This window comes from Muntiacus reevesi, chromosome 7 (genome assembly GCF_963930625.1).
Source record: "Muntiacus reevesi chromosome 7, mMunRee1.1, whole genome shotgun sequence".
Classification (NCBI taxonomy): Eukaryota; Metazoa; Chordata; class Mammalia; order Artiodactyla; family Cervidae; genus Muntiacus; species Muntiacus reevesi.
This window is the reverse complement of record NC_089255.1, coordinates 8,474,704-8,502,110: the sequence shown is the minus strand read 5'-3', so window position 1 is coordinate 8,502,110 and position 27,407 is coordinate 8,474,704. Positions and strand designations below refer to the sequence as shown.

At 40.2% G+C, this 27,407-nt stretch overlaps 1 protein-coding gene across 5 annotated transcripts in view; it reads right to left on the bottom strand.

The window, feature by feature from the left end:
- The window catches only part of PDE8B (phosphodiesterase 8B), a 252,047-nt gene that overhangs the window by 222,586 nt on the left and 2,054 nt on the right, over window positions 1-27,407 (bottom strand). The window contains exon 1 of one of the 5 annotated variants that reach the window (XM_065940979.1): window positions 14,928-15,040. The exons of 3 other annotated variants lie outside the window; for them this stretch is intronic. The gene's annotated coding sequence lies outside the window, so the exon portion shown is untranslated. Of the gene's footprint in view, window positions 1-14,927; window positions 15,041-27,407 lie in introns of those variants that run through there. One more of the 5 variants, XM_065940981.1, reaches the window with a different exon arrangement.

The following is a 27,407-nucleotide window of genomic DNA, read 5'->3' as shown; positions in this document are numbered from 1 at the left end:
GCATGTGGCAGTGAAGACTCAATGCAGCCAAAATAATCAGATAAAAACAACTGACATCCTTACAAGAGCCCGCAGCACCCCATCTGCTGTGGCCCCTGCCCTGCCTTCCTGCGCCGGCTCAGTCTCTCTGCCCCAGCCACATGACCTCCCTGCTGTTTGCCCAAGAGAACTCACAGTATCAGCCAGGAGCCCTTCCTGTCACGCTCTTCATCCAAAGAACAGGGCTAACTTCCTCTCTTTTCTTAAATCTCTGCTCAAATGCTGTTTTCTCAACAACTCATTTAGAATCACCCCTCCATGTCCCCCCATCACTCCTGATTCCACTCCGCCTGGTCTATTTCCCCTCTTTTCATAGCATTTATCACTTTTCAACTGATTCTGTAATTAGCGCCCTTATTATATTTATTGTCTCTCTTCTCCCACTAGACTGGAGTGCTACTAGAGCGAGCAGAGACTTTTTGGTTTCTTTTTCACTGATGGATGAGCTACCCAGTGCCTGGTGCCGTGCCTGTTGAAATATTTGCTGAATGAATGAATGATTTTTTCTCATTTCTTCCTTTTCTGTTTTTCTCTTCTCTTAACTGATATACCTCAGAATGGAAGGGGGCTGGGTTTTTTCTTGAGTAGAGGGTTATGTTCTATGTTTTTTATTTTTAAAGTCAGTGAATGAAAAAAAAAAAAAAAGTCAGTGAATGGTTTGACCTCATAATCCTCCTTTTGGCATTATACATCAGAAAAGTCAAAAGAATAAAATAGTTTATTCACAATGTAGTAACACTGTTTATGATAATGAAAATGGAGATAATCTAAATATCAAACACTTAGGGAATAGCTCAACAAACTATCCTAGCAGTCACAATACCACTATTTACATGTGTATGGGTTAAATATTTATATATAGTATATGTAGATGGATCACAACTATGGAAAATGAACGTCTATTTGTTGAGGTTCATAAGTGAATGTAAAGTGATATAGATAATAAGCTGGAACACGGAAGATTTCTTTTTTTGAAAAAACTATTTCACTGAATACAAAAATAATGTAAATGAATGAATGAAGTGTTTCTCAAGTCTCTCCTCAAAAATATTTTAGCTAAGTATATTTTCCTTTACAGACTTCTAGTGATTTTTTTTTCTTTCAGACAGAAGGCAGAAGATGGAAAATATTAAAGAACGAAAAGAATCAGACATAGATGGAGACAAATTAATTTGTTTTTTTTTTTAACAAATTTCTTTCTGATTTACAAAGGAACTACTTGCAAAGCAGAGGCACAGAGATGCAAAGGCACAGAGCCTACCAGAAAGTGAGAGTCAAAAAAGACATGAGCTCGATTCTCATGGTGAAATATTCCTGCCAAGTGGCTTCACAGCTCTTTTAAGGGAGTAAAAATAAGTTTTAAGTTGTATGTTCAACTGTGAATATATCACTTCTTGGACCTCTCACCATAGACCAAATGAAATTTGGGAGACTTGGCCCACAGAATAGTTTTCCCAAGCTGGTTGTAGAATATGCAAAAGGAAATGCGAGAAGGGATTCAGCCCTTTTGACTTTTTTAGATTAACATCATCCAACATGGAATCCACTGAGCACTGGGCCCTGAATCCCTGTTATCGAAAGTGATCTGACGTTCCTATTAACAAGAACACCACAGGGAGGGGCTGGATCAGGCCTGGAAAGGGGCCTCCAGAATCTTCTTTCTACTCATTTTCAGAGTTCTCCTGCATTCAAATAGTTAGATTATGAAAGGTGAAACACTCATTTCCAAAAATCTGGTAAGTACATCTCACAGGAGTAAAATCAAGCATAAAAGGTACGGTCCTACTCAAAGGAGCTTCTAGAACAATCGGGAGATGGGACTTACACATAGGAAGTGACAGAGCATAAAACATGAGTTGACATCAAAGCATAAGAGCGAAAATGAGTGGTCCTGGCGACTCTCCTCAGTGGTTATGACAGCCGGGGAAGGCTTGCTAGAGAAGGAGACGTGTCAGTTGGACCTCAACCAGAGGACTTTTCAAGCAAGGGGAATAGCGTGAGCAAAGACAGACACAGGGGCAGAATTCACCTTGGTGGATCTAGAAGACAGCGAGTAGATGAGACAATTTAGTGTCTTCTAAGGTGGGGATGCTAAGATTGGAAGGGGAAGAAAGAAGACAGAAAATGGAAAACCCTGAAACTTCTCTTATATGGAGTGGAAGTCAATGTGGGTCCTACCACCTTTAAGGAAAGTCCCCATGTGAAAGTCTAGATTTAGAAAACAAATTCATTGTCATGCAAAATAAGTGTTTGCCAAATGATAAGACACTGGCTTTCTAAAAAAAAATAGCAGACTGCATGGCTTCAAGAAAACTTTTCTATAGCACTTCGAGTTTTTTGGGTATTCTAAGTCAGGTTACAAATTATTAATTCACTCCTACTTGATTTAAGATATACAATATATAAAGCAAATTAGCTTGTTTCTAAGTTAGTGTGACATTGTCTCAAGGCTTCATGGGTTATTTTTAAAGGAAAGTTGGGGTCAGGTTTGTAAACAGGACCTCCTCTACTGGTACACACACTTTCCCACACTCCAAAAGATTCCATTACACCCCGTGACGCTAAAGTCACTCCTTCATTCATTTACTGAGGGGCTACCATGTATCAGACACTGACTCGGCATGGGGGGGCAGACAGAAATAGTCTGTTTCTATAGAGTTGGAGAGAGAAACAGATAGTACAGTTCTCTGGTTGTAGTGAAGCTGGCACAGGGATTCAGAATACACTGATGTCATAGAGATGGGGAGGTTATGGACGTTTGCTCAGAGGAGTCGACATTTACATATGATTCTCGAAAAACCTTACCAAAGGAATATTGTTCTTTTCATCTACCCATCCACTCACCCACATAGTACGAACACCGAGGGACCTCCCTGGTGGTCCAGTGGTTAAGAACCCACCTGCCAATGCAAGGGACACAGGGATCCCTGCTCTGGAAAGAGTCCACATGCCTCCGGGCAATTCAGCCCATGTGCCACAACTACTGGGCACATGTGTGGCAACTATTGAAGCCTGCACATCCTGGAGCCTCAGCTCGGCAACAAGAGAAGCCCCCGCAATGAGAAGCCTGTGTGCTGTAACCAGAGAGCAGCCCCTGCCCACTGCAACTAGAGAAAGGTCTGCATAGCAACAAAGACCCAGCATGACCAAAAATAAAATAAATAAATACTGTTTAAAAAGAACATTGACCCCCCCCCCCCCACTGTGCCAGCCCTGAGAAGGACACAAAGGAGGAGCACTCAGTACCCACTCTCAGACAGTTCCATCAGAGATACAGACACGTACCCAGAGATGTGTGTTAACACTTGCTTTGGAAAAGTAATCCAAGCCCAGAGAGAAAGATCCCTGTGGGTGGAAGTGATGCAGAAGATGTCACTGAGGAGTGTGGCACTTGGAAGAAAGGGCAGTGTTTGAATAAGCTGAAATGTTCTAATTTCATTTACATGTAGCTGTCCAGTTTTCCCAGCACCACTTATTGAAGAGGCTATCTTTGTCCCATTGTATATTCTTGCCTCCTTTGTCAAAAATAAGGTACCCATAGGTGCATGGGTTTATTTCTGGGCTTTCTATTGATCCATTGGTCTATATTTCTGTTTCTGTGCCAGTATCATACTCTCTTGATGACTGCAGCTTTGTAGTATAGTCTGAAGTCAGGAAGGTTGATTCCTCCAGCTCCTTTCTTCTTTCTCAAGATTGCTTTGGCTATTTGGGGTCTTTTGTGTTTCCATATTAAATGTGAAATTTTTTGTTCTAGTTCTGTGAAAAATACCATTGGTAATTTGATAGGGACCACATTGAATCTGTAGATTGTATTTGGTAGTATAGTCATTTTCACAATATTGATTCTTCCAATCTAGGAACATGGAATATCTCTCCATCTCCTTAGGTAGGTTTATTTCTAGACATTTTATTCTTTTTATTGCAATGGTGAGTGAGATTGATTCCTTAATTTCTCTGATTTTTCATTGTTAGTATATAGGAATGGAAGTGATTTCTATGTATTGATTTTGTATCCTGTGACTTTGCTAAATTCACTGATTAGCTCTAGTAATTTTCTGATAGTATCGTTAGGGTTTTCTATGTATAGTATCAAGTCATCTGCAAACAGTGAGAGTTTTACTTCTTCTTTTCCAATCTGGATTCCTTTTATTTTTCTTTTCTGATTGCTGTAACTAGGACTTCCAAAACTATGTTGAATAAAAAGTGGAGAAGAGGCCATTCCAGAGGGAATAATGTGAGTAAAGGACCAGAGGTGGGCACACACACTGAGTGCATGAAGAACAATGAAGTAGGTTATTCAAAAGGGGTGCAATGTGGGAAAGAGTAGAGCTTTATTTCGGCTGTCAAGGTGGGCTTGGACTACCAGGGGACCAAATGCCAGACTGAGGAGTTTGACGGAATTCTAGTCATTGGGAATCACTGAAGTTTTTTTTCAGTAAGGGTACTAATTTACTGAGATGAATCTGGTTGCATATTCAAGAAGGACTGGTGAAGGGAATTGGGAATGAGGATGAGTAAGGAGCTATAGCAATCCAGGGATGAGAGGATAAGAACTGTTGTGGACTGAATTATGCCCCACCCACCCCCACCTCCCCAAAATCCATATGTTGAAGCCATATCCCCAGTGTGACCATGTTTGGAGATAGAGCTGTTAGGGAGGTAATTAAGGTTAAATGAGGTCATAAGGGTGAGCCCTAATCCAATGGGACTGGTACCCTTATAAGGAGAGGGCAAGACACCAGAGTTTGCTCTCTCTCTCTGCAGGCACGCACAGTGAGAAGGGACTGTATGGCAGCATTTAGGTCTTCAATGCTAACACAAGCATGACCTTCCTTTCCCAGTGCAGCTAAGGAAACAGTCTCTTTGCCAAGACTTCCTTGGGTTTCCCTACAGTCTGCTCTACATAGGGATATGAGTTTCTTGCTTCATGTCAGGACTGCTAAAGTCGATCTTCTGATAGTTCTGCTCTGAGAACAGATTTTGAGCCCTGGGATTTTCCCTCTTAACCAGTGAAAGGTGCCTCCAGGCTGCAGCTCAGCCCGAGGGCCCTGCATTAGCACCTTCTGTGGTTCTGATGTCTTAATCCTCTCCCTTGGGCTGCTGGGGCTGTGAAATGAGGTATTCTAGAAGGCTTTTGGCAGGAAGTCTCCTCCTTCTCGGAGTTTGACATTTGCTCAGCAGCATGGCACTTCCCGTGTTGCACCATTAAACATCTCCTAGGCAACAGTAGCTGGGGGCATGACTGATTACTTCTTCATACCTCATATGATATGGCTTATAATAAATTAAGTCAGATATAGGAGCCTTTCCAGGGTTCTCTGCCCCAGCAGCTGTCAAACATCAAAACTGCCTAAAACAGAGCACAGGGCCTGAGAATCTTTATTTGGAACTAGTTCCCAAACGACGTTGACACTACTGATGCCAGGGCATACTTTGAAAACCACTGCTATACATAAGATAACAATATTATAAAACAGTATCAATGACCAAAAAGAAAAAAAAGAAACCCCCAAACCCTTAACCTGTGATGCTTCATTTTCTGAAGCTTAATATTTTTGTGCATAAACCTGAATGCTTCATTATACAACACAATGTCACAAAGTGCTATCATCTGGTAATTTATAAGAATTGTGAGGTTATGAGTTTCACGATGCCCCTCCAAGCCAGGGACTTCTAAGAACAGGTTCTCACCTGTGAAGAATCTTCACCCTGTCTGAAACATAGAATGTGGTGTGGCATGTGTGGCAGAGGGGAGACTACAGAAGTAAACGTTACATTTAAACACACACCAGCAGAGCTATATAAATTTCCAGTAGGATACTTGATTTTCCTTTTCTTAATATATAGTGTTCAAGCCTAGGAAGACAAACATTCACTAACTTTTGGAACAATAAATAAAATTCTGGAAAGCAGTGTCCTAAGGAATAGGAGAGGAAGATCGTATGAAGTCAATCCAGTGTAAGTACATAAAGCAAAATTTCTTTCAGAAACACTGGTTGAAAAGTAATAATAGCAGTGGCCACTATTTAGGAGGTAGTTTACTATGTGAGTGTCATACTTTACATGTTTTGTCTCTGTACACAAGTTCTCTATGTATGATGTATCTATGCTTCTCTTCTCCTTTCAGATATAAAAGCTTTCAACATCTTCTGTCTACCACTAATCTGAACTCCCACCTAGCAGGGCTAAGTTTTCTTGTTTTCTCTTGAGTATGGAGTCATCAAACTTTTATAAGTTACTGGGACTACCCTGGCAGTCCAGTGGTTAAGACTCTACATTTCCAATGCAGGGCACATGGACTTGATCCGTGATTGGGGAACTAGGATCCCACATGCTGTGTGGCACAACTGGGGAAAAAAAAAAAACAACAGGAACACAAACTTTTAAAGGCTATGAAAATCCACAGAGCATTTAAATATATGTGTATGTGTGTGTTAGTCATTCAGTCATGTTCAAGTCTTTGTGACCACATGGACTATAGCCTGCCAGGTTCCTCTGTCCATGGAATTCTCCAGGCAAGAAGACTGGAGTGAGTTGCTATTCGCTTCTTCAGCGGATCTTCCTAACTCAGGGATTGAATCTGGGTTTCATCCACTGCAGGCAGATTCTTACCGGCTAAACTACCAAAGAAGTCACATATATATATGTATATTATATATATATCTAACCAATATATGTATATGTATATGTGTATATATGTATATGTATATATGTAACCAATATATGTAACCATATATGTAACCAATATATGTATATGTATATATACACACATGGCTTAGGCTATATGTACTGCATTTCTGAGATCTAAAAGATAAGATTCAGATCCTTCCTGGTGGAAGATTGTTTGTAATCACCAACATAAACAACAACTTTAAAAGAAAAAAAAGAAAACCCTAGATTGTAGAAATGGAAATGACACATTAGGAGAAACATAGTTGCTAAATTAAGGATTCAAGCCAGGATTTAATATTTTCCTTCTCTTAACACTTTTCTCAGAGATAGAGCCCAGCCACAAAATCTATACATTTATGACACTTAAAGCACAAAAGTGCAGAAAGTTTTGTGAGAAATTCATCAACTAAGTTCAGTTCAGTTGCTCAGTCGTGTCCAATTCTTTGCGACCCCATGGTCTGCAGCATTCCAGGCTTCCCTGTCCATCACCAACTCCTAGAATTTATTCAAACTCATGTCCATCACATCGGTGATGCCATCCAACCATCTCATCCTCTGTCGTCCCCTTCTCCTCCTGCCTCCAATCTTTCCCAGCGTCAGGGTCTTTTCCAATGAATCGGTTCTTTCCATCAGGTGGCCAAAGTATTAGAGTTAAGCTTCAGCATCAGTCCTTCCAATGAATATTCAGGACTGATTTCCTTTAGGATTGACTGGTTTGATCTCCTTGTGGTCCAAGGGACTCTCAAGAGTCTTCTCCAACATTACAGTTCAAAAGCATCAATTCTATCACGCTCAGCTTTCTTTATAGTCCAACACTCACATCCATACATGACTACTGGAAAAACCACCTTTGACTAGGTGGACCTTTGTTGGTAATGCCTCTGCTTTTTAATATGCTATCAAAGTTGATCATAGCTTTTCTTCCAAGGAGAAAGTGTCTTTTAATTTCATGGCGGCAGTCACCATCTGCACTGATTTTGCAGCCCCCCCAAAATAAAGTCTCTCACTGTTTCCTTTGTTTCCCCATATATTTGCCATGAAGTGATGGGACCGGATGCCATGATCTGAAGTTTTCTGAATGTTGAGTTTTAAGCCAACTGTTTCACTTTCCTCTTTCACTTTCATCAGGAGGCTCTTTCGTTCTTCTTCACTTTCTGCCAGAAGGGTGGTGTCATCTGTATATCTGAGGTTATTGATATTTCTTCCAGCAATCTTGATTCCAGCTTGTGCTTCATCCAGCCTGGCATTTCTCATGATGTCCTCTGCATATAAATTAAATAAGCAGGATGACAGCCTTGATATACTCCTTTCCCAATTTGGAACCAGTCTGTTGTTCCATGTCTAGTTCTAACTGTTGCTTCTTGACCTGCATACAGATTTCTCAGGACGCAGGTCAGGTGGTCTGGTATTCTATTCTCTTTAAGAATTTTCCAGTTTGTTGTGACCCACACAGTCAAAGGCTTTGGCATAGTCAATAAAGCAAAAGTAGATGTTTTTCTGGAACTCTCTTGCTTTTTCAATGATCCAACAGATGTTGGCAATTTGATCTCTGGTTCCTCTGCCTTTTCTAAAACCAGCTTGAACATCTGGAATTTCATGGCTCACGTACTGTTGAAGTCCGGCTTAGAGAACTTTGAGTATTACTTTACTAGCATGTGAGATGAGTGCAATTGTGCAGTAGTTTGAGCATTCTTTGGCATTGCCTTTCTTTGAGACTGGAATGAAAACTGACCTTTTCTAGTCCTGTGGCCACTGCTGAGTTTTCCAAATTTGCGGGCATATTGAGTGCAGCATTTTTATAGCATCATCTTTTAGGATTTGAAAAAGTGCAACTGGAATTCCATCACCTCCACTAACTTTGTTCATATAATACTTCCTAAGGCCCACTGGACTTTGCATTCCAGGATGTCTGAATTTAGGTGAGTGATCACACCATTGTGATTAGTTGGGTCATAAAGATCTTTTTTGTATAGTTCTTCTGTGTATTCTTGCCACCTCTTCTTGGTATCTTCTGCTTCTGTTAGGTCCATAACATTTTTGTCTTTTATTGCGCTCATCTTTGCATGAAATATTCCTTGGTATCTCTAATTTTCTTGAAGAGATCTCTAGTTGTTCCCATTCTATTGTTTTCCTCTATTTCTTTGTACTGATCGCTGAAAAAGGGCTTCTTATCTCTCCTTGCTATTCTTTGGAACTCTGCATTCAAATGGGTATATCTTTCATTTTCTCCTTTGCTTTTAGCTTCTCTTCTCTTCTCAGCTATTTGTAAGGCCTCCTCAGACAACCATTTTGCCTTTTTGTATTTCTTTTTCTTAGGGATGGTCTTGATCACTGCCTCCTATACAATGTCATGAACCTCTGTCCATAGTTCTTCAGGTACTCTATCAGATCTAAACCCTTTAATCTATTTGTCACTTCCACTGTATAATCATAAGGGGTCTGATTTAGGTCATACCTGAATGGTCTAGTGGTTTTCTCTACTTTCTTCAGTTTAAGTCTGAACTTGGCAATAAGGAGTTCATGATCTGAGCCACAGTCAGCTCCCAGTCTTGTTTTTGCTGACTGTATAGAGCCTCTCCATGTTTGGCTGCAAAGAATATAGTCAATCTGATTTTGACGTTGACCATCTGGTGATGTCCATGTGTAGAGTCTTCTCTTGTGTTGTTGGAAGTGGGTGTTTGCTATGACCAGTGCGTTCTCTTGGCAAAACTCTGTTAGCCTTTTTCCTGCTTCATCCTGTACTTTAAGGCCAAATTTGCTTGTTACTCCAGTATCTCTTGACTTCCTACTTTTGCATTCCAGTCCCCTATAATGAAGAGGACATCTTTTTTGGATGTTAGTTCTAGAAGGCCTTGTAGGTCTTCATAGAACCATTCAACTTCAGCTTCTTCAGCATGCTGGTCGTGGCATAGACTTGGATTACTGTGATATTGAATGGTTTGCCTTGGAAACGAACAGAGATCATTCTGTCATTTTTGAGATTGCACCCAAGTGTTGCATTTTGGACTCTTTCGTTGACTGAGATGGCTACTCCATTTCTTCTAAGGGATTCTTGCCCACAGTAGTAAATATAATGGTCATCTGAGTTAAATTACTACAATTCAGATGGCATAAATTTCCACATTAATTGTACTTTTCATATATTCTCCTGTATGATATGAACAAGTATAAAACATATATAATAATTAGTTAGAGATGCCACATCTTCAAGTAATTTCTCTTCTCAGGAAATGTAGGGAGCAAGCCATGAATAGCCATTAGTAGAAATCTAGCAATCAGGGGCTTAAAAGTATCCCCTGGGAAAGGTCTGAGAGTCGTTTCAGAGCCTGAGTACTGTATTGATAAGTAGTATGAGCTTTATTTGGAGAATAGGCATAGAAGCCTATTATTGTGGGACAGACAATGTCATAATAAAAAAAATGCAATGCATTCTTCCAAATTTCTTTGCAATGTCCATTATTTTAAATTATGGAAGAATGAAGAAAAAAGAACACAAAACATCTCAGAGTACATCTTCAAACAGAATCACATTCAAGATGGTGACCTTTTGTGTAGGATCATGAACAAATATTTGAAGCATGGACTTACTAATGGCTCTGATGAAGAAACAGAAACCAAAGTTTTCCTCATTCCATTAACAACTAACAGATAAAATATACAAAACAATATTTTAAGATATTGGACAGTAGGTAGCCCAGGACTGTCACTCTTGAGAGAAAGGAAACAGATGAGGTATGTAATATAACCTTAGCTTTTAGCCTGGAGACATTCCATGCCTTGGAGCAGAGAAGGAGTCCTGTGGTGTCACTGACTTGAGGTAACAGAAATCAGAGTCCGGAGAGGTTTCTGTGGCTGGAACTTATGAGACAGGGTTTCAGAAAGAGGAAACTATATATACAAAGAGCACTGAGGGATATTTGAAAGTTTACTAAGACATGCATGAGTAGGGTGAGATTCTACAGACCAGGAAGAGAGTGACTGGAAAGCTGTAAGCTGAACAATCAGAACTCACAAAGAATTGGGAGCCATCCAAGTTCTCACAAGACAGAGTAGAAAGTTCTTGTCGATCCTCAAAAATTTAGTAGAAAACCCAGTGGGTCGTGCTTTAATTAGGTTAAAGAACGGTTAGAAAATACTACACCAGACCTACATTTAAAAGCTTAAAAGCAATCCTTTAAAGGGTCAAATTGAACCAAAATTAACTTGTCTGCCAAAACAAAATCCAACATTCTTTAAAGAAAACAAAAACCTAAACACTCAACAATGCAATATTCAAAAAGCCTAACATAAAATTGCAAAGACTAGGTATGATAAGTAGGAAATATGGCCAGTAATCACAAGAAAGATCAGCAAATGGAAACAGAAATAAGATAAATATTATAATTAGCATTAAAAGAGCCACTATAACTATTGTCCAAGTATCTAAAGGAAAACATAAACATTATGAGAAGCTTTCTTTTTTTTTAAAGAAGAGATTTTAAAAAGGAATCAAATGCTAAAAATGAAAAATATAACGTCTAAAATGAAACAGTCATTGGATAGGACTAAGAGCATATCAGACACTGAAGAAGAAAAGATCAGTGAAGTAGAAGACATGTTAATTAAAATTTTTCAAAGTAAAGCAAAGAAACAGAAAGCTAAAAGAAAACTAATAGAGCCTCAGTGACTCAACAAATCTAAGAAATTCAACAAACTTCAAGCAGGACAAACCAAAAGAAAACCATACCAAGATATAATATAATTTCTGGAAATATTGAAAATCTTTTAAAAAGCCAGAGGAAAGGGCATAGTAAATACAGAGGAAAAAAATAAGAATGATGGACTTCTCATTAGAAACTAAAAATATCCAGCAGAAAATAGAGGAATATTTTAAAGTGCTGAAAGCAGAAACTGTCAACCTATAGGTAGGAAAAATTTCATTCAAAAAATGAAGGTAAATAAAGACTTTTTCAGACAAACAAAAATTGACAGAATTCATTACTAGCAATTACACATTACAAGAAAATTGTTAAAAGTTCTTTAAGTAGAGGAAATGAAACCAGTTAAGAATTAGAATATACACAAATAAATGAAAAGCATTAAAATACAGGCATCCCCTGTTCTATTGTACTTTGCAGAGAGGGCAGTTTTCACAAGTTGAAGCTATGTGGCTACCCCATAACAAGCAAGTCTATCAGTGCCAACTTTCCACAGCATTTGTTCATTTTTGTGTTTCAGTGTCACATTTTAATAATTTTTTCAATATTTCAAATGTTTTCATTATCATTGCATTTGTCATGCTGATCTGTGATCAGTGATCTTTGGCGTTACTATTGCCACTCACTGAAGGCTATCTGATGGTTAGCCTTTTTAGTAACAAAATACTTTTGATTTAAAGTATGTATGTCACTTGTAGATAGAGTGCTACTGCACACTCACTAGACAATAGTGTAGTGTAAAAGCAACTTTTATAGGCACTGGGAAACAAAAATATTCATGTCACACGTTGCTGCAATATCCACTTTATTGGAATGATGGAACCAAAACTGCAATATCTCTGAGGAATGTCTGTAAACATGAGGGTAAACATAAAATACCTTTTTCTTATTTTTATTGTTTTTAAAAGATAATTAACTTTATAGCAAAAATAATAGCAATGTATTGTGTCTATAAAACATATAGAAGGAAAATGACAAAAATAGCACAAAGGATGTGTGTGTGTGAGTCACTCAGTCGTGCCCGACTCTTTGCGACCCTATGGACTGCAGCCCACCAGGCTCCTCTGTCCATGAGATTTTCCAGGCAAGGATACTCGAGTGGGTTGCCATCTCCGTCTCCAGGGGATGGGAGGGAGTAAATGGAAGCATATTGTAGGATTCTTACTCTAAACACTAAAGAGTATAATAATATTTAAAAGTACATTATGATAACAAATAAAATACAGATGAAAAAAGAGAAAACAAATACTAATATGAGTGCTTTATATTCTACCATATAAATGTTTTAATTAAATTACTGTGATTACTAATTACTTTAAATGTAAATTATCCAAGCACAATAATTAAGCCAATTATATCTTACTTTAAAAAATCTACTTTAAATATAAAGATGGATTAGTTAAAAGTAATAGGCAAGAATAAGATAGGATAAGGATAGAATAAGATATACCATGCAAAGACTAAAAACAAAGCTGGTGTGGCTATAATGATTATCAGATAAAGTAGATTTCAGAACAAGATACACTTAGGCATGACAAAGGGCATTTCATAGATAGAGAGGTCAATTCATCCAGGAAACACAACAATCCTAAATATGGAAGCACTCAATTAGAGAACTTCAGTATACATTAAACAAAAACTGATAAAGCTGAAAAGAGGAGTAGACAAGTCCACAATTGTACTTGGAAATTTCCCCTCGAAGCAATTGATACAACAAATAGAAAAACAATCACTAAGTATATAAAACACTTGAAAAATACCATTTATCAACTTGGCATAATTTATACTGATCCCACTACCCAATAAGAGCAGAATAAACATTTTTTTCAGGTACACATGTAACACTCACTAAGATATACTATAGGTTAATCCATAAACAAGTCTCAATATATTTAAAAGATTGAACTGATACACAGAATATTCTCTGGTCACAGTGGATTTAAAGTAGAACTCAATAAGAAAATTATCTGAAAAATCCAGATATATTTGGAAATTAAACAACATACTAAGTAACCCATATGTCAAATAAGAACTAGGGAAATTAGGAAATATTTCAACTGGATAAAAATGAAAAGAAATAGAACCTTGTATATACAGCTAAAGTGGTACTTAAGGGAAATTTATGGCTTTAAAAGCTTTTATTAGAAGGTTCAAATCTAGGGAGCTAAGATTCCACTTAAAAGCCTAGGGAAAATAAAAATGAGAAAATTAGATCTAAACTAAGAAGAAAGGAGGACACAAAAGCATAAATTAATAAATTATAAAAGCAGAAATTAATATATAGGAGACAAGTAAGCAATAGACGAACTCAGTGTATACAAAAGCTGGTTTTTTGAAAGATCAATAAAATTAATAAACCTCTAGCATGACTGGCCAATAAAAAAGAAGACACCAGCTAATGACATCGGTCACCCTACAGGCATTAAAAGGTTAAGAAGAAATAATGCAAACAAGTTTATTTGAATAAATTAATAATTTAGATAATTACTCAAAGTACCAAAACTCACTCAAGAAAATGTATTTTTAAATGTAAATTTCCCTAAAGAAACTGAATTTGTGTTTAAACTTTGCTTACAAAGAAAACTCTAGTCTCAGAAATACTTTGGTGAAGTCAATGAAACTCACCCAGAAGAAATAATACCAACACTACTCAAACATTTTCATAAAACTGAACAATAAGAAATGCTTCACAATTCATATCATAAGGCCAAAATTATCCAGATAACAAAGCAAACAACCACAAAAGAATAGACATTGTAAGAAAAGAAAGTTTCAGATAACATCTCCCTGAATATAAATGCAAAAATCCTGACAAAATTTAGCAAATCAAGTCCAGTAATATATTTTAAAAAATAGTACACCATGGTCAAGTTGTTTATCCTAGGAATGCAAGGTTAATTTCACATTCAAAAGTCAATCAGTGTGCGAAAGAATGAAGCTGGACCCTTTCCTCACATCATATATAAAAACTAAAAATGTGTCATAGACAAATTTAAAAGTTAAAATTATAAGACTCTGAGAAGAAAACACAGGGGCAAATTTTCATGATCTTGAATTTAGCAAAGGTTTTCTAAACATGACACCAAAAAGTATAAGCAACAAAAGAAAAATCCATAAATTGGACTTCATTAAAGTTAAAAACTTGTACACCAAAGGACACTATCAAGGAAGTGAAAAGACACTTCACAAAATGGAGAAAATATTTGAGACTCAAATACCTAATCCAGAATATATATATTAAAAAAAAAAAAAAAACCTCTACAAGTCAACTATAAAAAGACAAAAAAACCTAATGGAAAAAGGGGCAAAGAACTTGAATAAAAATTTCTCCAAAGAAGACATACAAGTGGCCAATAAGGATAATAGGGAAATGCAATTCACAACCACAATGAGATGTTACATCATACCCACTAAGATACCTAAAATTTTTTTAAAAAGAAAATACCAAGCTTATTAAAGATATGCAAAACCTGAAACCCTTATGTCCAAAGAATTGACAACAGATGTTCAAAAACTTACATGAATGTTGACAGCAGCACCATTCACAAGAGCCAAAAGGTGGAAGCAGCCCAAATATCCATCAATAGATGAAAGGATAAACAAAATGTGGTCTATCTATACTATACAACAATATTAGTGAGTGCACGCTCAGTCATGTCCGACTCTTTGTGATCTCCCAGACTGTAGCCCACCAGGCTCCTCTGTCCATGGGATTTCCCAAGCAGGAAAAACTGGAGTGGGTTGCCATTTCCTTCTCCAATGCATGAAAGTGAAAAGTGAAAGTGAAGTTGCTCAGTCGTATCCGACTCTTCATGACTCCATGGACTGCAGCCTACCAGGCTCCTCCGTCCATGGGACTTTCCAGGCAAGAGTACTGGAGTGGGATACCATTGCCTTCTCCGCCAGGGACCCTAGCCAGTATAATAAAGAAAAAGAGCTACTCAGATTGGAAAGGAACAAGTAGAACTTTATTCACAGACAACATAATTGCACAGATAAAGTCCTAAACACTCTACAGAAAAAGCTACTAGAACAAGTGAATTTAGCAAACTCACAGGATACAGGTCAACAAGCAAAAATCAATCATATTCTATATACTAAAAATGAACAACTGGAAATTGAAATTTAAAACACTATTTACAATGATATTAAAAGCATAAAAGTCTCTCTCCAGATGCCTGGATTGAAAGTTACAAGACTCAGCTGAGAGAGATTAAGAAGTCCTTAATAAATAGCTAATATAATATTCTTGGATCAGAAGACTATTCTGCTGAGATGTTGATTCTCCCTCAACTGATCAATATATTCAATACAGTTTCAGTCAAAACCCCAGCAGGTTTTTTTGGTAGAAACTGGCAAAGTGACTGGCAAAATTTGTGTAGAAATGCAAAAGGTTTAGAATAGCCAAATGTATTTTTAAAAAGAAAAAACAAAGTTGGAAGATAAACAACATTTTATTGTGAAATTTAATATAAAGCTATAGTAATCAAGACAGAGTGGTACTGGCATAAGGATAGTGTCCACATACAGACTCAGTTAAGAGAGTCAATTAATTTGCAAAGAAAGAGCTAAGAAAATTCAACAGAGCAAATATAACCTTTTCAACAAATGGTGGTAGAATGACTGGATCAGTTCAGTTCAGTTCAGTCGCTCAGTCGTGTCCGACTCTTTGCAACCCCATGAATCACAGCATGCCAGCCCTCCCTGTCCATCACCAACTCCTGGAGTTGACCCAAACCCATGTCCATCGAGTCAGTGATGCCATCCAGCCATCTCATCCTCTGTTGTCCCCTTCTCCTCCTGCCCTCAATCTTTCCCAGCATCAGGGTCTTTTCCAATGAGTCAGCTCTTCACATGAGGTAGCCAAAGTATTGGAGTTTCAGCTTCAGCATCAGTTCTTCCAATGAATATTCAGGACTGATTTCCTTTAGGATGGACTGCTTGGATCTCCTTGCAGTCCAAGGGACTCTCAAGAGTCTTCGCCAACACCACAGTTCAAAAGCATCAATTTTTTGGCGCTCAGCTTTCTTCACAGTCCAACTCTCACATCCATACATAACCACTGGAAAAACCATAGCCCTGACTAGACGGACCTTTGTTGGCAAAGTAATGTCTCTGCTTTTAAATATGCTGTCTAGGTTGGTCATAACTTTCCTTCCAAGGAGTAAGCGTCTTTTAATTTCATGGCTACAGCCACCATCTGCAGTGATTTTGGAGCCTAAAAAAATAAAGTCAGCCACTGTTTCCACTGTTTCCCCATCTATTTCCCATGAAGTGATGGGACCAGATGCCATGATCTTAGTTTTCTGAATGTTGAGCTTTAAGCCAACTTTTTCACTCTCCTCTTTCACTTTTATCAAGAGGCTTTTTAGTTCCTCTTCACTTTCTGCCATAAGGGTGGTGACATCTGCATATCTGAGGTTATTGGTATTTCTCCCGGCAATCTTGATTCCAGCTTGTGCTTCTTCCAGCCCAGTTTTTCTCATGATGTACTCTGCATATAAGTTAAATAAGCAGGGTGACAATATACAGCCTTGACGTACTCCTTTTCCTATTTGGAACCAGTCTGTTGTTCCATGTCCACTTCTAACTGTTGCTTCCTGACCTGTATACAGGTTTCTCAAGAGGCAGGTCAGGTGGTCTGGTATTCCCATATCTTTCAGAATTTTCCACAGTTTATTGTGATCCATACAGTCGAAGGCTTTCACATAGTCAATAAAGCAGAAATAGATGTTTTTCTGGAACTGTCTTGCTTTTTTGATGATCCAGCAGATGTTGGCAATTTGATCTCGGGTTCCTCTGCCTTTTCTAAAACCAGCTTCAACATCTGAAGTTCATGGTTCATATATTGCTGAAGCCTGGCTTGGAGAATTTTAAGCATCACTTTACGAGCGTGTGAGATGAGTGCAATTGTGCGGTAGTTTGAGCATTCTTTGGCATTGCCTTTCTTTGGGATTGGAATGAAAACTGACCTTTTCCAGTCCTGTGGCCACTGCTGAGTTTTCCAAATTTGCTGATATATTGAATGCAGCACTTTCACAGCGTCATCTTTCAGGATTTGAAATAGCTCAACTGGAATTCCATCACCTCCATTAGCTTTGTTAGTAGTGATGCTTCCTAAGGCCCACTTGACTTCACATTCCAGGATGTCTGACTCTAGGTGAGTGATCACACTATCGTGATTATCTGGATCATGGTGATCTTTTTTGTACAGTTCTTCTGTGTATTCTTGCCACCTCTTCTTAATATCTTCTGCTTCTGTTAGGTCCCTACCATATGACTGTATAGCCATATGCAAAAGCAAAGTACAAACTAGCAACCCTCATCCCTTACCTTACACTATACACAAACATTGACTAGAAATAGACCATGGAACTAAAGAAGCTAGAACTAGACACAGGAGAAGATCTTTACAAACTAGAGTTGAGCAAACATTACTTAGAAAGAATGTAAAATGCACAAACCATGAAAGATAAAACACTTGATAAACTGGAATTCAACAAAAGTGTAAAAGTGTGCTCTTTTAGAGATAATCCTAAGAAAATAAAAAGGCAAGCCACAGACTGGAAGAAATACATATTCAAAGACTTGCATGCACAATATATAAAGAATTCTTATAATCAATAATCAAAACAAATAAAAATTGGGTAAAAACTTTGAACAGACACTTCACAATACAAGACATTAAAATAGCCAGTAGGCACATGAAAAACAAAAAATGCTCAGCATATTACTAGTCATCAGCAAGGTGCAAATAAAGTCACAGAGAGATATCACTATACATTTGCTAAAATGGCTATAATTGCAAGAGGCTGACAATACCAAGTGACAACCAGGATGTGGAATAGCTGGCACTCTCACACACTGCTGATGGGAATGTAAACAGTCTGACAGTTTTATATTAAACATATACTTACCTTACAGCCATGAGATTTCACTTCTCGGCACTTACCCAACAGCTATGAAAATATATGCCCAAAGGCTGGTCTACAGCGGAGTTTAAAATAATAGCTCCAAACTGCAAATAACCCAAGTGTTATTTGGGTTTATTACCAGGTAAGTGTTTATTACCAGGTAAGTAAGTCAACTGCAGTACATCCATAAAACAGAAAACGACTCAATGATAAAATGTGACAAACAACTGATACACACAGCAATATGAATGAATCTCAAAATCATTACACTGGATGAAACAGCACAGACACAAAAGGCTACATGTATGATTTGACTGATATGAAATTCTAGAAAGGTAAGTCTAGTCTACTGGAATAAGACGATGACTAGTGGCTACTTGAGGCCTATGGTGGGGTTGCCTAGGCAAAAGCACAAGGAGGAGATGACAGAGCAGTACTCTCTCTAGATTGCAGTAGTGTTTCATGGGCATATTCTGTGACTGCATTTTTGTCCAAACCAGCATCCTGTACACTTTAAAGGTACATTAAAAACAAGAAAAAAGCTTGCAACATTTGCCTGATGTTACAGAATGAAGTGCCCCCCCCCCTCCCCGCAAGATTCAAAGGGTGAAGTCTTAATGCTTGATATGACTATATTTGCAAACAGGGCCTTTAGGGAAATAATGGATGGGGCCCTAATCCGATAGGACTGGTGACCTTAAGGAAAGATGAGACACTATAGTGCTTTCCATGAGTGCCAGGAAAAAGGCCCTGTGAGGACAGAGCGAGAAGACAGCCATCTACAAGCCACGGAGAGGAGCCTCCTGGACACTAACCCTGATGGCATCTTGGTCTTGGGCTTCTGGCTTTGAATCATGAGAAACTAATTATCTGCTGTTTTAGCCACTCAACCTACAGTATGACTAAAAAATAAGCACACCATTCCTTACTAATGATGTTCCTCTTGAGTCTATTTTTACTTCAGCTGATGGAAGCTTTTCTGGTATACATTTTGAGAGACCAGCAGTTGTTTTAATTCTGTAGAAGGCCTTGGCCAGTAGATCAGACAGTTGTTGCATATGTTAGACCCAGTGCGATGGTGGGATTTTCAGACCTGTGAAAGCAGTCATTGAAACCAGACCAACAATGCTGTGGCCCAGTGAAAGGAAGCTGGCAGGAGCACCTCCATCACACCAGGTGCATGTCAGGTCACGTGTTAGCCGAGACTGGCTTTCTCCTGCTCCTGGCGTGCCTCACTCGGCAATGGCACCAGGTTCACGGATGCTAGGCGTCTCTCTCTCTTTCTCTTTGTCCCCCCATTTATCAGATCCATTTCGGCAACCAACGATTCCATCAGCTCTCATCTGTCCACTGATTAGGTTTATTTACGTAGAGCAGTATTTTTCAGTTAACAAACCATGACCCACCTTTTCCCTTGAAAACTCTCTTATAGGTACTCAAAGGCAGGTTATGAGGAAAGGCTTCCGGGTCGGCCTTCAGCTTCACCCTGGCTCCCCTCAGTAACATTATTCTCAATTCAGCAGCCAGCATGATCGCCCCAGCTTAGATCAGGCTCCATCACTCCCACCTGGCTCAGAGTCTTCACAGCAGAGGACAAGGCCCTCAGTGATCCCTCTGACTGACCTCGGCTTCTGCCCACTGCACTGGCCTCCATGCTGCACTTTGGACATGGCAATACTCCTTCTGGGATTCTGCGCCCACTATTCCTCCCTGCTTGGAATGCATTTCCCAACCACCCACACAGCTCGCTTCCCATTTCCTTTGGGACTTGGCTCAAATGTTACCTTTCCAGGGATGCCTTCTCTGACACCCCAAGTGAAAAAAGCAACAGTCCCTGCCCCACCTCTGGGAGTCCTCTCCGGTTTATCTTCTCCCCGGTGCTCTTTCTCCCTCAGGCATGCTGACTGCCCTCTGACTTGCTTGCTTTCTCTCTCACGCTCTCATTCTTTCCCCTCTCCCCACACCAGAAGGTAAGCGCCAAGAGGAGAGAAACAGTGTCTGGCACCTGCGTGATGCCCAGTAATAACTTATTGCATAGGCACTGGAAACCTGCTCCTTTAATGGAAGAGAAATTAGAGGAGAGACGCAACCACTCTCGGCTACATCCTCCTCTGCTGCCCACAGCTCTCCCTGGCCTCCAGATCTTGCTCGGACAGAAAAAGAGAGAAGTTCCGCAGACGGGCGTATGAGGTAGGGCTTCGGGCAGAAATAAGAAGGCCAGCTACATGTGGGTCAAGACAAGAGGCCGCTCAGTGTTTGACGCAGGTGGGGAGGATAAGCCAGTGGCGTGGGCTCCCTGCCTCCCTCCTGCTCTCGGCTACACTTCCCACCAGGGTTTTCTCAGCAATGGACTGCCTGAACTGGCACAGTATGACAAGATACTGGTTCTCTTAGCCCTCAGGCCACCTGTGCAGGGCCTGGAGCAGACAGAGGCTTGTCCACCACCTCCAGCATCCCAGACAACATCACCATTGTCTTCCTTGTGCTGTGACGCAAAAGGGTTGGGACATAGTGCTTTTTCTCTTCCCCTGGGCAGCCTTCCCCTCTTCTCCTTCCATTCTGCTCTCCCACGTTCCTGCTTGTTTTTCTCTCTTGTGCAATCCCTGCAGCCATGGGATCTTTTCTGCTATTGTAGAGATCCGCTGGGCTTCCCTGGTGGTTCAACTGGTAAAGAATCTGCCTGTAATGTGGGAAACCCAGGTTCCACTCCTGGGTTGGGAAGATCTCCTGGAGAAGGAAATGACTACTCACTCCAGTATTTTGGCCTAGAGAACTCCATGGACTGTATAGTCAGTCCATGGGGTCACAAAGAGTCGGACACAACTGAGCACCTTTCACTTTCATGGGGGTGCTATGGCCTTTCCAACAGAATGGATTCCTACAGCATGAGTGACTGCATGCTAAGAACTTCTGGATTCCTACAACATGAGTGACCGCATGCTAAGAACTTCTGGCACCTGCCACATGAGAAGACCTGAAATGCCCTTCCTTAAACGAAGAAGCCTGCTCAACAAAAGACAGATGGTGAAAATACCTCAGCGGGCACTGTCTCTTAGGAAATGTCATTCTGAGATAAAACTGAGTTTTTCCTCTTTGAGACATAAAAATGTGTATTGTTAAAGGATGCTCCTCGGGCAGAAATGCCATTCAACAGGTGGTTTGCCAAAGAGGCTCATGGTAAAGTCTATGCTGATATTATTCATATTCGTTTTCCTCATATCACCCCACCACCAGCGAGGGCAGGGTCCAGAATTCCCCAACCTTCTACCTGGGTTACTGAGGAGATCTTTTATGCAGTTTTTGAAAACAGAGGACATTTGATGAGGTGCTGAATTTACCTCTTCATATTCCATTCCATTGCAAGGAAGATGGCCTTGAATTTTCCCTTTAAAAATGCTAAATGGAACTAGTAAAAGAGCCTAGAAACATAAAAATCATTTGTTTTCCTATTATTTAGTCAGCCATGGCCTCCTAACACACGTACACGGGTAAAGAACTCATGCAGTGTTAGTGTGGTTTTGAGGTCATTTTCTTAGCAACATGCCAACCGCTCTTGGGGATGCTGTCCACAGGTCTCACTCAGGAGCACTCACACTTGCAATGGAGGACGCTGGCTGGTCATGTGCTTTAGATGATTGTTTTTTCACCCACTTATACTTCTGTTTATTTTTCCTAATCATCTAGGGAAAAGTTTGAAATCTTTTTCAAAGATCAAAACCGGGGCTAGGATTAGGGTAAGATGACTGGTTGCCATCTTAAGAAGGTACTCACTCTCAGACGCTGGCCCCGTATTTGAAGGCCTCCTTAAATTTTGCAGCTGAAGCTTCTCACTCTCAGGGTCACGCAAGTGACTCTGTCACCAATCTGGAGGCTACAGACAACACTTTGGTCAAGGAATGTGGATGCAGGGGAAATTAAAGCTTGTGAGGCAGAAGATCTAGGTTCCAGACCTCTCTTTACCACTTTTACCATATTCCAGAAGGGGATGACAGAGGACAAGATGGTTGAATGGCATCACTGACTCAATGGACATGAGTTTGAGCAAGCTCTGGGAGATGGTGATGGACAGGGAAGCCTGGTGTGCTGCAGTCCATGGGGTCGCAAAGAGTTGGACACAACTGAGCGACTGAACAACAACAATCAAATCTAAGATAACACTGACTGTACAAAACACCATCACTTTATGTACCATTAAGAAAAAGAAATGCTACCTATTTAATTATGACATAATGGCATGCTGCTGCTGCTGCTAAGTCGCTTTACTCGTGTCTGACTCTGTGAGACCCCATAGATGGCAGCCCATCAGGCTCCGCCGTCCCTGGGATTCTCCAGGCAGGAATACTGGGGTGGGTTGCTATTTCCTTCTCCAATGCATGAAAGTAAAAAGTGAAGTCGCTCAGTCCTGTCTGACTCTTTATGATCCCATGAACTGCAGCCCACCAGGCTCCTCTGTCCATGGGATTCTCCAGGCAAGAGTACTGGAATGGGTCGCCATTGCCTTCTCCCATAATGGCATAATAATAATCTTATAAGATACAAGAATTGGTTCCAGTAGCCTCTCACAGCCTTGAATTTTTTCAGCTATACTGAGGGATTCGGCAATTTCTCCTGCCTTTGGTTTAGTTACTTGACATAGTAGGTAATCCTCTTGCATATATATCAATAATAAAACATAAATCTAGCTCAATGTACTTGTGGGTATCTTTTCCATGTTAAAAGCATTTGGCTTCTACTTTGCAAAAAATCAAAGAAAACTGAAATTGCATCATTTCTCCAATGACAAGTATTTTGCTTTATCAATATCAAATTTATGCACCCTGCTCTATTCCCTAGGCTCTCTGTATAACCATGTAAACAATCATTTGTTTTAATGCCAAATCACAGTGTAACCTTTTTAAAATCACCTGAATCAATAATTAGGCTCAAGATACATATCATCAACAATGCACCTATCTCCACTGAAAAGTTGAAAATATCAGAAGGTAATACTTAGTAAATGCATTCACAGGCAATGAGAAGTATATCACAACCACTGCCTGGCCGCCAGCAGTTGGTAAGGTGCCGCCCCACCAGCAGGAGTGGTCACAGATCCAGATGGGTAATCAGTTCACAACACCCCTGAGTTCCTAGCCTTGCCCTTCCTTAGCTTCACAGTGGGACAGAGGACAGGCAATACAGAACATACAGTATCTGTGGTCTCATAGGCAGGCCAGCAACTACTCCTAACGCAGATCTGGCCTTGGCCTGCCTCTACTTTCGGGGGATGCACACAGCTGCTAGAGATGACGTGTATGGTTCAGCTCCAGAGAAGCCACTGCCTTGGTTTCCTGTTGGCCTCCATATTGGTCTAGTCCAGTAGGCCCAAGGCCACATGACCACTCCAAGCTCTCCTAGTCCCAGGGTGGTCCCAGGAATCTAGAGTTTCACAATAATCGAGACAGATAATTCACCCCAGGTATAGAGCAATCCACAACTGTCTTAACTCCTTATGTTTCCAAGGAAAAGTTGCGGTGAGAACGTAAGTCTGAGGTTATCTTCTCAGGCAGATCAATGGGAAAATGTTTCTAACTCTCAGGTACCACTGACTGCAAAACACACCCTGGTTCCAGGGGCATTAAAGTGGGCAAGAGTACATCCCAGAAAAACCAAAATGCTGCTTTCACATTTAACTCTTTAATTGCCAAGCTGGATGTCTCAACTGAAATGGGGATATCATGTTAATGGGCAATTTGAGGGAATGGTCTCTGGTGTTGCTTTTCAGCTATCAGATAGAATTGTGAGCCTGTGACTTCAATGTGTGTGAGCTGCTGGACTTTTACAATGGTCATTGAATGACTATGAGACCACAGCACGCACACGGAAGCCCTGGGAACTCCAGGAGCAGAGCCTCTGGGTTGTCTGTACACTTGGGTACAGGCTGGGGCAGACCACACTGAGCCCGAAAGGCTCTGTGAACTTCTGAAGTTGCAAAGTAATCAGAGTCCCATTTTTGAGCCCCCCTAGTACAGGCCACAGAGAGGCAATGGCACCCCACTCCAGTACTCTTGCCTGGAAAATCCCATGGATGGAGGAGCCTGGTGGGCTGCAGTCCATGGGGTCATGAAGAGTAGGACACGACTGAGCGACTTCCCTTTCACTTTTCACCTTCATGCATTGGAGAAGGAAATGGCAACCCACTCCAGTGTTCTTGCCTGGAGAATCCCAGGGACAGGGGAGCCTGGTGGGCTGCCATCTATGGGGTCGCACAGAGTCGGACACGACTGAGCGACTTAGCAGCAGCAGTATAGGCCAAGTACTTTACATACATTATCTCATTTAATCGGCACAGTAACTCTGTAAGGTTAAGTATTACTCTTCCCATTTTACAGATGATAAAACTCTGCTGGTGAGTGATGGTGCTGGGATTAGAAACCCAGGCAGCCTGCTTCAGGATGCAAGCTCTTAATCACCACGCTTACCACCTCCTACCTATAGTCACCTTGTCTCACATGAGATTCAATGCCATTAATAAAAGATTACTTGACACAAGTAGCAATACTGGACCCCCTTTAAAGAACACCCAGGGAATTAAAAAAAAAAAAAACACATTTTTTTAGGCAATGGGGGAGGATGTGATGGGAAAAGAGAGAGGATTCCGTGATGTAGCTTCAGAAACAAATTGTCCTTCTCAAATAAAAACAGGTGACAACACCTCAGTACGTGCCATCTGACAGAGAGTGTGTTATGGAATGAACTGTGTCCTGCCAAATTCACAGGCCAAAGTCCTAGCCCCAAGTACCTCTGAAAATAACAGTATGTGGAGAGAGGTCATTTAAAAAGGTGATTCACATTAAATGAGGTCATTAGGGTAGGTCTTAATCCAGCAGGACTGATGCCTTTACAAAAAGAGAGTAGGACACAGATTTGTATGTAAGATAAGGCAAAGCCGTATCTCACACTGAAATCCTCAGAAACCTGGGTGACCAAAAATGGGTATTTCAGGAGTTCATGTGCTGTTAGGTAAATCCATATTAAATTCAGGGTTTTGAGGTTAAAAAAAAAAGTCAAATATGGACAATTTTATTTGTTCATCCTCTAACTGTATACATTTGCAGAAAAGACCTTGAAACCAACAAGTCCTACGAACCCTACTTTACAAATGATACACCTAAGACCCACTCAGATACACTGATTCATCAAAAACCTGAAAATGTGTTAAAGCAAGAACTGGATGCCAAACCAGAAATTACAGTTCTTTTTGTGAACACAAGTAGGCAGTATCTATTAAAAAATACATACTAAATAATAACCATGCTCTTTCATATAATAATTCCACCCCTAGGAATTAATCTACCAGAAATATCTGAACAGGTGTGCAGAAATATATAAATGTGAAGACCCACAATGCTAGCCCCATACGTGATGTGAAATTTTAGAAATAATCCAAGTGCCGACTCACAGGGAATTGGATGAATGAACAATGATTCATCCATCTATATGCAAATCTATGTACTATAGTTAAAAAGAAAGAGGTCAGCCTCTGCTCATATTAAAAGATGCCCAAATCATATTAAAAGCAAGAAAAGATACCTAGAAAAAGAAAAACACAACTCATAAAATGTTTATTAATATCTGTGCGCTGAGGGGTATAAAGTAGTCAACACTCAGTAGGTACTTTTTTCCCTCCCCACCTCTCCCATCTTACACATCCCTTGGATTATTGCAAATGAACCCAAGGAGCTGGTCCAGCTCTACTGCCTACCAGCTGGGTGATCTCATGCAAGAAGCTTCAGTTCCCCCACCAGTAGGTTGAAAGAAATTATAGCACTTCCTTCAGAAGTTGTTGATAGGATTCCATGAGACTTCGTACATAATGTGCTTAGAACAATGCTTGGTGGATAGTAAGTGCTTAATAGATAGGCACCATTATGGTGATGATGATGCTATTCATCTCTGGAACCTGAAGAAACAAGGTTTCCTTAATTCGTGTTGTAGTTACTTTTTTTTAATCTCCTTTAAAAAATTATCTTGTAAGAAAACATAATAAATCATGCTGCTTATTTTCCTTACTGAAATTAAATAAAAAGGCAATGCTTTTTAAGGTAGTACTTACCTCAATAAACTCTAGCAATATTAGGCATTCTGATATTTATGAATCCTCTAAAGACAATTTCACTATTTCATTACTGAAGTAATAAACTGCTTTTCTGAGAAGTGAATATTAACAGGGTCTCTCCTAGGTAAATAAAAAGTTTATCAGGTATAACCCAAGGTGCCTCCATGAAATACGCAGTAGACCCATCCCTCTTTTACTGAAAGATCAGTTTGAGTGTTCTCTTCTCACTTAGGTTAATGGGGTGGTTATGGCCAAGGTCTTTCAAATGCACAGAAAGAACCTTTTATGCAACCATGCTGCTGCTGCTGCTGCTGCTAAGTCACAGCAGTCTTGTCTGCTCTGTGCGACTCCATAGACGGCAGCCCACCAGGCTCCCCCGTCCCTGGGATTCTCCAGGCAAGAACACTGGAGTGGGTTGCCATTTCCTTCTCCAATGCACAAAAGTGAAAAGTGAAAGGGAAGTCGCTCAGTCTATCCAACTCTTCGCGACCCCATGGACTGCAACCCACCAGGCTCCTCCGTCCATGGGATTTTCCAGGCAAGAGTACTGGAGTGGGGTGCCATTGCCTTCTCCTTATGCAACCATACTCTGACTTAAAACAGGACTTTCTATTTGAGGTCCTTCCCAGGGCATTCTAAGTATTAACTAAACCAGCCAGGCTTATTTCCACAGATCTCAAACCTAAAAGATTTGCGCAGCTCTATAAACAGAATAGAATTAAAATACAGTTCACCACAGTTCTGATTCTGATCCAGTATTTCTTTGGTCCATCTATGCTCTGTGGAACCAAGTACAATCTAGACTCCAAAGAACCAGTGAGCATGGGAAAGCTACCAAAGCGTGGCAAATTACTGTTAGAGAAACTCCCAGAATTAAAGGATCTTTTTGAGCCTTTTGTGGTAGCTGAGATGCAGACAGGTTATGTGTCTTGCCCCAAGCTTCACAGCTGGTACAGGTGGGGCTGGAACTCAGGGAGCAGGCTTCCCAAT